Here is an 11,039-nt window from a genome sequence, read left to right as displayed (position 1 = left end):
GTGCTCCGTTCACTTGATTTTATCACCTGTCATCCAAAAAATAAATCTTTCTAGAGCAGTTAAGTGTGTTGCTGTTGAAGAAAAATCTGCATAAAATCATGCAGAAGCTTAGCCAAATGCAATCTCTATCTTATATACCAACCACATTAGAGTACAGAGTCCAGTCTCTGTTCTTTCTACAGTCTCAAAGTTGCTACATATTAAAATATTCTCTTTCATTTTGACCATTGACCATTAAAAAAATAGAGGGATAATAGACTCAGACCAGTAAATCATTAGTATTGTGATGAGATAAATTGCTGGTTTACAATTAGGAGAAAGCCAAAGCAAAGCCAAACTAAGTCTTGTGTTAAACTGAAAGAAAAAAATTCACAAAAATGAGTTCCGGGTCAAAACCACCAGGTAAAGCTAGCATGTGATGAGAGAAGAGTGCAGATAACCAGACAATCATGAAAATCTACTACCGCAAGTGTTAGCAGCCTTTCATGCAAGAGTGGTTTGAGGTATAAGGTGATCTTCAAAGATTAGCCTAAACCTAACCAAATGAGACAATCACATAGGCTTTGAGCTACGGGTGGTCATTTTTTATTCAAATAGTTAATCAATTATTATTTTTTTATTAGTTTATTTTAAACACTGACGCTAATTTCAACAGGTCATAAAAAGTTTGAAAATTTTACAGTACATGAGGTGAAGTCTACAACTACCACACAGTCAGCTTGAGCTACACTCCCAAATTAATGCGACATGTGACAAGTTGGTCTCTGATGTGTTTATCAGAATATGAATATTAGTTAAAAAGCAAATAGGTGAAAAAAGGTGCTTATGTAAACAGGTGAACAAGGCATGTTGTAGTGAGTGCTCTAGTAAAGTAGAATAATGCTATACAAAAGCCATGTACTATTCTATTTACCTTGATCAGAGTTAACAGGGACTAGACAGAGAGATCTCTTATATTAGCTCCTCCCCTGTTAAATCCACTTTTGATCTTAAAGCCTTCTCCTCACATAGAAAGTTATGGATGATCAGGCCCTATCATATTTTAAAGACCTATCATATTATGACCATAGGCACTTGAATTTTAGACTGTGGGCTGACTTGTGGTTCCTACAGTTTCCAAAAGTAGAATTGTAGACAGACTTCAGGTATCAGGCTCCTCTTGTGTGGACACCATCCTTTAAAAGTTAGACTTAAAACTTTATATTGAAAAAGCTTATATTTCCCCTTTACCTTTTCCCCCTGAGAGCTCCTTTGAGCAAAATGCAAATGGGAGTGTCATCAACTTTTGTCATTAACTTTTGTCTGCTTTCCTTCTATTTGTGTTTTTATGCTGATGTTCATTATCTCGCTATGCTATCGAATTACACAAAAAAATGAAATAGAACTATAACCATAATAAAATGATCCGTTTGTAAAAATGGCAATGATTATCTTACAAGTGGTGTTAACAGGAATGAAACATACATGATTTAGCTCTCTGCCACAGCTGCTATGTACTACCTGCAGGTATTTTAGTTCTTCTGGCAGTGTAGAAAGACACATGAGATGATGGGAGTCTCTAATTATGTAGCACCAGTCTATCAGGTTGTCATGACAATGATAATACCCACAAGTAATTTTCCCTCATGAGTTCAGCCCTTTTGGTGTTTGATAAGAAAAGAGGCTACTTGAGAGAAAGAGAGAGTAAGTGGGTTTAAAAGCACACACATACATTTCTCAGTGTGTACTAGGGATGCACCGATACCGATACTGGTATCGGGTATCGGGGCCGATACTGTAAAATGTGTGCGTACTCGTACTCGTAAAAGTTAACCGATACCATGAACCGATACTAATGTAGCCCGGATGGGAATACTCATAATTCCCATGGACTTAAACGCCACGGTAACATAAGGTGTTTACAGTTGATGTTATGTGATGTAACTCTACCCTAAATGTAATTTGCCCTGTAATATGTCACAAGGTAAATACAGGTAATTAGAGCAATCAAACTGTTATGTTAATCATAAAAGTATTATTTTATGGTATGTAACTCTGAAGGAGTTAAAATATTTTCAGAGTTCTAATTTTCTGGAGGCCCGTGAAGGTAGCATAAAACGGGACCTGTGTATCTGTTGCAATGGAGGAGGAGAAGAGAAGGGCATGGAGAGATGCACGAGGTTAGCTGAACCAAAGTGAGAGACTCGGCTAGTTTTACTGAGGTTAACCAGCACAAAAGAGTGTGTGACTAGAAAGCTGACCGTGTGAGAGCTTCACAACAGAGTGTGGGTGAAGTGACTTTTTGTTTCAATGGTCGCACCACCGTGCTGTGTTTCCAGCTACGACCGCCGAGGCTAAAGGCTAGCCGGACTGCTTGGCTTCGCCAAGGAGGCAGCCGCTATGGACTGTCGGAGAGCTGGACAGTGACTCGCTAACGTGCTGTAGCAGAGACAGCATCGGGTCCGCAGGGAGTGGATTTAGTGTGGGACTGGTGAACGGCGATCTACCGGGCAACGGAACTGTAAGTCAGACTTTTGTGCTCTTACTGGGAGAAGAGGATTTTTCTCCATCGTCCGCCGTGAGCAGCAAACAGGCCTGCAACAAGTGTGAATGTGAGTGTGTGGGGCCCATGTGTGAATATTGTGTGTTAAGTGGATTTATATAACGTGTTTTGGAGTGTATATTAGTGAGTCACTTACCAAAAGGTGATAACATAAGTTGGGTTGTTTAATATAATTTGAAAGGGAATTATGTCATTTATACAGTGTATTTCATTTGGTTAAGGAATTGGAATATCATTTGAGTTTAAAAAAGGGATGTGTTGTACAGTATTTGTCTCTGCCCTTACGTTCAGTGAACGTTTCGTTTGGGTTAAAGAGTTGTCTGGGGTCGTTTCTTTACTACTGGTTAAGTTTAACTTGTGTGTGGTAGAAGTATCGGTTTTGTACTCGGTATCGGCAAGTACTCAGATCCAAGTATCGGTATCGGATCGGTTTGAAAAAATTGGTATCGTTGCATCCCTAGTGTGTACACATAGTTACCCAGGAGGGACACTAACGCAAACACACACAGGGATAATGGAGTACAGGATCTATCTGCATTGCTGCAAAGCAACAAATTACCAAAATATGTCATATATATATATATATATATATATATATATATATATATATATATATATATATATATATATATATATATATATATATATATATATATATTTATATATATATATATATATATATATATATATACAGTATATATATATATATATATATATATATATCAAATTTCACCCTGCAAGAAAAGCAGACTCTAGTGGAATTTAGTCTGGACCCAGAATGTGTAGTCTAACCACAGTGTAATGTGGTTGGGTCATGACCAGTAAGGGACACACCACTGTAGTAATAATGAAAATAAAACAGAAGCTTCTAGTACATGGGAGTACCTTTCTTTCAAATAGGTTGTTAACAATGAGAATATTTTCAATCATATGATAAAGATCTCTAGGGTGTACCCTGCCTCTCGCCCTATGATAGCTGGGATAGGCTCCAGCGCCCCCCGCGACCCTGAAAAGGATAAGCGGAAGTGAATGGATGGATGGATGGATGGATGGATGGATGGGATGATAAAGATCACGATTGTTTGTCTCTCCTACCTCCCTAAAGCTGTCTCCTTGACTGGTCTCAACTGATGGCTTGGCTGGTGCTGGTGCTCAGTCTGTCAGTTCTGGAGTTTAAAACAGCTAATAAGTTGAATTTGTTTTTCAACAGTTTCGACACTGCAGTGAATGCTCACCCCCCTACAGCCTTACCTGCATTTAGCCTGCAACCCACAGCCACAGCACTTTTGCACCACATGTTGCCTCCTGTAAAAGTCCTGACACCCCTCCCCCACCCTTTCAGGTTCAGAGACAAATGTCTGCTGGACCAGACGGGGTGAGTCCCCGCGTCCTCAAGGCCTGTGCCCCCCAGCTTTGTGGAGTCTTTCATAAACTGTTCATGATGAGTCTGAGTCTGCAGAGGGTCCCAGTGCTGTGGAAGATATCATGCCTTGTTCCTGCACCAAAGACGCCACGTCCCAGTGGCCCCCAGGATTACAGGCCTGTGCCACTGACATCCTATGTCATTAAGACCCTGGAAAGACTCATGCTGTGCCAGCCCCAACCTATAGTCAGGCCACATCAGGATCCCCTTCAGTTTTCTTACCAGCCCTGCCCCATCATCTACCTGCTCAATCGTGTCTACGCCCATCTGGACCAGCCGGCGAGCATCGTGAGCACTGCATCATTATGCCACATTCAGATCCATATACGGAACCATGTCTGACTCAACCCCTCGAACACACATGGCCATTTTGCCACAGACTTCTACTGAGGTTTTTGATGTGACGTCACGTTTATATTGGACATGATGGACCACCACTCGTTCCTCACTGGCTGGCTGTGGTTTCTTGAGGGTACTTGTTCTAGCTGGATATGATTGGGTGCAAAGAAGGTGCTGCACTAAAAGCCTTCTAGTGATTGCTTTGGTTGCTAGCAGATTGCCATGGTAGCTTTTAGTTTTAATGTTTGTCTGCAAATACTACTAATTACACCTCAACAGAAGTAAAACTAGAAATAGAAGGAGGGTTCACCTTCAAAGTAAATTTATGCCACTGCAAAAATGTTTCAAAGGGCACAACGTTTAGTTTGATGGCAGACCTTCTTTTCTGGTTTGCAATGCACTTTTCACAGTTGCACTACCTAGAGTAGCTGGACAGTGTTTATAGACAAATCCTTAATTTCCATTCAAATACCACTGCAGCAAAATCCTATCTAACTAGTGGGAAAATACACAATTTTCCCTTGTGACAGGTTTTTGCCATTGGGTCATGGACTGCTCTCTTGGCCTAGAAGACTGGAACTTTTGCAATCATTTTTTCAGTGATTCCCACCAACTTCCAAGAACCACTCCCAACTATTTTGAGAATACTCATTTTTCCTTCACTAGCCATGGTTGAGTCTAATGTACCAGTCTCTAGGGCTGTGTGACTAGTTCATTATTCACTTGAGCCTACTTTGTCACTGTGATTGTCACATATCCAAAATGAGATACAAGTCAAAATCACATGGTCACATGTTTGCAAAACCTCAACAGAAAAATAAGTCTTTTTTTTTTTTTTTACACATTTGATGCACCAAGCAAGGCCCCTAAATAAAAAGGTTATTTAGAAAAGTTTTAGAAAATATTTTCAGACTGTCAAAGTTTCAAGAGAGAAAAAGATGACCTGATGCTGTCCACATTCTCTTATTATGATATTTATGGAACTAACTCTTACTTTTTCTCAAAAAAATGTGTGATGCATTTCTGGTCCAGGGTTAAAAATGACCTTTTTCCTGTTCCCAGATATGGCCCTGGTCAGGAAGTTCTTTGCAGCAGTACCACCTTCCCAACTGTGACAGCAGCTCTGAATAGCAGGATGTCCTGTTTGAAGTACCCCTGACAGACTTTGTCATAGGTCAGGCACCCTGGCAAGGTTCACTGGCCATGAGAAGGATGCCCACTGTTACAAAACAAGGAGGCTACACATTCAGTGCCATGAAAAAGTTTTCACCTCTCCTTCACAATTTCTTAATTTTTCACATATTTGTCATACACAATTTTATTTATATAGCACCAAATCACAACCACAGTCACCTCAGGTACAGTTAAATGTTTCGGATCATCAAACAAATTCTAATATACCCTCCACCATTGGTTTGGTGGCCTGGGCAGCAATGTGCTGTTTTCATGTTTCATTCTACATAAATAAAAATTCAACTCAGTTTCAGTATGGTTGAAACTGAAATGATAGAGACAGTTTTAGCAATAGAATACTAGCATGAATAGCTGCAGAAACGTACCACTTAACCTCCCAAGTGGGGGCAGCACAGCAGTTGCGGCCATAAGCCGAGACTCACACGCGGCTTGACAGGCAGCGGGTGTGCAGGACCACACAGCGTGCCAGCCTCTGGTGGAGGTGAGGCCAGTGTTCTGAGAAACCGTTCTACAAATCGTCCTACCCGTATTATAATTTGACGATGACTTCTGACTAAACCTAACCATAACAAATATTCACAATGGTTTAAAAAAATGACAGAAATTTGGCCTTTGTATTGTGCGCATGTGCAGCGTATGTGCAGAAACAACAGGTAGGACGGTTTGTGAGGTAGGATGGACTCCCAGAACACCAGCCTGGCCGGCACGCCGACCTCAGGCTTAGCAGGAACCTCGTATGCTTCAACCTCTGTCTCCGGCAGGTGAGATCCCTCACGTATACGTGGCCGCCATCTCGGCCACCATTTGGTCCAGCTCCTCCCCTGGCTTGCCCAGTACTGGGTCTGCCGTGCCCCCATTCTGGGTTTTGGCACCACTGTAAAATATGCACGACATACCCGACCACTTGAAAGGATGATAATGATGTTGTCATTACTAAGTGAAGTGAATGCCTTCCTCTCTTCCATGCTGATGTTCAATGCTGGGGGCATTTTAATATATTACTTCTCTTTCTTTATAGACCTCTGTTTTTTTGGTCACAGTTCTATTATTATTATTACAATGAGGCATTTCTGCTAAGTAGCTGATGAATTCCCAAATGTCTTTCACAGCCTTGCTCAGTCTTTGAGAAACACTTATGGGAGGCTTTGGAAAGTCTCACACTACAAATACACTCCATAACATGGTTTTATGGAGTGTGAGTTGAGGTCTGTCACTGTGAAGGGCTCTGCCACCTTGTGTCTCGAGTTGCTACAGGAAGTGTGCAGAACTCATTGGCTGGATTTTCCTGCGCACAAATCATCATCCTGTCTCAGAGGAGTTCTTTCCACTATGCCTATCAGCTCTGGAATAAAACTAGGGTCTTTTTTCTCACAGTTTCAGTCAGATTACATACTGATTAGTTTTGTACATGTAAGTTCACATACCATAGTTTTTTTTTCTTCTAACATGTATGCCATATACGTTAGATGACACAACTCTTTAGGGCTGGGATTTCTAGTGTGAGACAGTGCCCAGGATGACACAATGACTGCATCCCATCAGAATGTAAATGCCCTGGCCCAGCTGAGTCCAGCTTACTTCCTGTGGATCAGAGCTTTCTCTCATGCACCTCTGAATGGGGCTGGTGTGACAGCACTGAATTGAGTTCCTGTTTTTGCTCTTCAATCGAAAGCGATCCTCCTGCCAAGGTTCTGCCCACTTTTCAACTTTCTATCTACTAAAACAAACCCAGGACCTCTCAAGAAATGAGAAATGAAAGTGGGCTTCTGGTTTAGAAAAAACCCTGAGCTCAGGGATTTTCCTTACCGAACAAAGAAGGTCAATTTTTTTTCTTAACTAAAGTGAAACACTGACATCAACTGACTTACCAGTATTGGCGCTAAACTTGACTTTACCTTTTCTAGAATGTGGCCTCTTATTTGAGGCTTCATCAGCTAATTTCATTAAAAAAACAAACCTATTTTAGTGACTGTCAGAGAGAAAATGTGTTTCAATAAACTGTAGATTCCCTTTTAACTTTCAAGCGCCTTCCTTTTCCCCATATGTCTGCAAGCTCTTTTATCCCCCTATTTAAAACAAAAGGCTGTTGCTACAGTAGCAGTCCCTAAGATGCTCAAAATACACTTTGCCAAAATTGACTTACTCAATGTAAACTTTGCTTGAACTTTGCTTAAACAGAATAAGAATATTAGACGAACTCTTGCCACGACCACAAACCCTCAGGAATGCATGCCAAAAGAATATGTCTTTAATTAATTACACATTACAGTGGCTCTGACTCAGATTCTACAGTCAGGGATGTAATGTGTTCCATGACATTGAAGAATGCACTGATTGGTTTCTTTCTGGCTAAGATGAGACAATGGTGGAAACATTTGACTACTAGCTTGGATGGTTCTAACATGCTCTCATTCTGCATTTTCACCTGGCTGTCCTTGTCACTAGTGCTGTATAGGAACAGTTGATGTAGTCTTTGGCAGGCCACGCTGCAAAAGGAAATATTCAAAGTAACAGAGACGTAAAAGCTGATTTGGAAAGCTGGTTTTGCCATAAAACTATTGGAAGGAATTTTATCTCTGTACTTGCCAAGGAAAGACTTGAACTGTGCAGATTTTTATGTATCTTAGGCCCTGTAATGAACTTTTAGAAAACTTTTCTCTTTTTTATTGGTTCTCAGTTCTCTATATAGTCTCAAATGTTAGATGTAGAGGTATTTACATGTGCTTCCTTGTTGCATGGAATTTGGTCCTTCACTACTATATTTGGTTGGAAGAATGTGTAACAGTTTGTTTCTCCTCCAAGAAATCTCTATCTCACAAAACTATGCCAATATTGACAGTGTTGCTGAGTAGAGTAGCAGTATCCCAGCAAGAAAACCTCATAGCAACTTATCAAACAGTGTCCGGTTGGGGTATATGAAGGAAAAAAGGTTTTCTGAGTCACATCATCACCATGACAACTCCACATAGACCTTCTCTCCATAATCATTTTTCTTCTATGAACAAAACACTGAAGAGTTACTGTCTCAGCAACACACAGCTGAGACATTAACATTTGAAATACTTTATTTTCACATGTCCAAACACAGACTATGAAACTATGCAACTCAAATTTATTAACAAATATTGCAGATGTGTACCTTTTTCTTCTTGGGACCATATATATATCTTTTCAGTCTTCGCAAAGGTACACATGAGGTCCAATATTTGTGTAGAATGTGACTGTAGAGGAAAAGTTATTTAGGCATCAGTCTACATCATCCAAGGATGCACAATCAGATATTGCTGTTTTGACATTCTTAATGCAGTACAATTTCAATATGGAGAAATCATTTTAAGAAACTGAGCATGATTCATTGAGATACAAAATTCAGATGAGCTTTTTGGTGATTAGAGTCCAATGACCCATCATAAAACAGAATCCGAGCGGTGATATGAATTAGCTCAGGCCCGCCTGAAGTCTAGAAGCTGGTGGTAGTGAAAATGAAAATGGAAGCTTGGATGGAGCTCTGAGTGACCTGGTTGAGCCAGAGCTAGGGAGGAGGTGGGATCACGAATGAGAGTCTAAAATGACAGAAGAACAGTGAGTTCAGAACAGTCTATTAGCCAAACAGCCAGGAAAGCAGGCCGCAAAAATGTCACATCATGAAACTCATCAAAACCTTGGTGTCTACTGATATGCAGTTACTTACAGTTTTACTTGGGAATAGCCCTTTAACAAATGAAACACCTGTGTTGTGTTTATACAGTGATGGACAGATCAGAACTTCCATGACTTGTGGTTTAGCCAAGTGGCCATTTCTGTTGGAGACCAGAACTTGAGCTACTTGTAACAGATCTAATCTAAACTGCAAATTACAAATCATGAAAATAAAAGGTTAAATGAATTACAGGCCTCTTGAGAGGGTCTTATATGAATAGGGAGACAGTCATGTGCATAATCTATTCTCTGCCCTGTCATTAGTAACAACACTGAGACCTTGGTGACAGTTGAATGACTGGTGCCAAAGTGTGACTCATTCTCTGGCAGGCACTCTCTGTCCAGAACAGGACTGCTGATGACCAGCCCTGATGGCTAAAGCATTGTGGAGAGAATATGTCTGATTGAGGCCTCTGAATTCTACCAAAGCTCTAGCTCAGTTGCTATAATGACAATAATAATATAATATAGTTGGAATACATGCAACTGTTTTTACAAAAGCAGACATGTGATTGTCTTGGCAGAAGTGAATAGATCCTGACATTTAAATAACAAAAAAACCCAACATAAACTAAAAGCAAAATTAGAGTCAGGATGAGCTCAAAATCTTGATTTGTGTAAGCTCTTATTTCACATTCATGAATGTGTGTACTTATACCTGGCCAAACAATGAAATGCAAAGACATTCAGTTTGAGTGTAAACAAAACTATTATCCTTTGCCATTGTCAATTTTTGACTCACTACTACTATAATAGCCTGAGGATCAGCTTACACACATCACTTGGGTGTATCTGTTTGTCCCCACAGATTGGAGAGGATTTCACCATTGCAGTGAACAAGTGATTGCTTGGGCTCTATTAGGCACAAAGGGCATTGGTTTGTATAAATGTCAGCACTGGGCAGGTAGATTAGTCCAGCAGCTCTTATCTCTGGCAGGTGACTCGAAACAGTAGATTCCCATCCCCTTTTACCTCAGCTATTGTTAAAAATGCCTGAGGTGGATTTTTTTTGTTTAGTGCCATAGAAAATAAAGAGCTACTGTTCTGTCAATGCTAAGAAACTTGCACTGCAGAATATCTTAAAAATTCGTAAAAATGACAGGACATTACTTTCAACAGCAAATCCGGTAGATTGACCAATTATGTTAAAAAGCAAGCATGAAGGTCCTCAGAGTTGCACTGTTTTTCTGTATCTATGCTATATGTTAACATGCTAACACATGCTTACACAGTGTTGACATGTTAACATGTAGGGGAAGGCATTAAGGGGAAGGCAGTAACACTGTTTTTAAAACAATTCAACAGCATTAGCAGTCGGGTTTCTTGCAACGAATTGTTAAATATGTCCAATACAAATTTAACTTTGGTTACCTTTGACACCTGAGAAAAAACTTGAATTAGTCCTCAATTAGTGTCTTTTGCCTAATATATAGTTTGAAATGAAAAAAACAACTAGAAATCCATCCATCCATCAATTAATTTTCTTACACATTTAGCAACTTGGGCTTCTAAAAGGAAAGTAATTGCCAACCACAATGTTTCCAGCAGGACACCAGCTCTTTATTGCATCTTCTCTTATTGATTCTGACACATGAATCGTTACATTTTATAGTGTTTTCTTAGCAAAAGCTAAATTGCTCCACATCAATTTAATTTAATAAACTGCTGTTTCTATATCTTTCTCTATCAAGCACATTTTACCACTGTGGGTGCTATCTTTGCCTCAACATACAACTGTCAAAAAAAAAGTTATCTGAAAAATTCATTCGGAATGCTTAATAGCATTTCTTTTCCCTTTCTGTGGGAACAACAGAGAGTCTACAAAGCTGTAATTATTAATGG

This window comes from Oreochromis aureus, linkage group 15 (assembly GCF_013358895.1).
Source record: "Oreochromis aureus strain Israel breed Guangdong linkage group 15, ZZ_aureus, whole genome shotgun sequence".
Classification (NCBI taxonomy): domain Eukaryota; kingdom Metazoa; phylum Chordata; class Actinopteri; order Cichliformes; family Cichlidae; genus Oreochromis; species Oreochromis aureus.
This window is presented reverse-complemented; position numbering follows the sequence as displayed.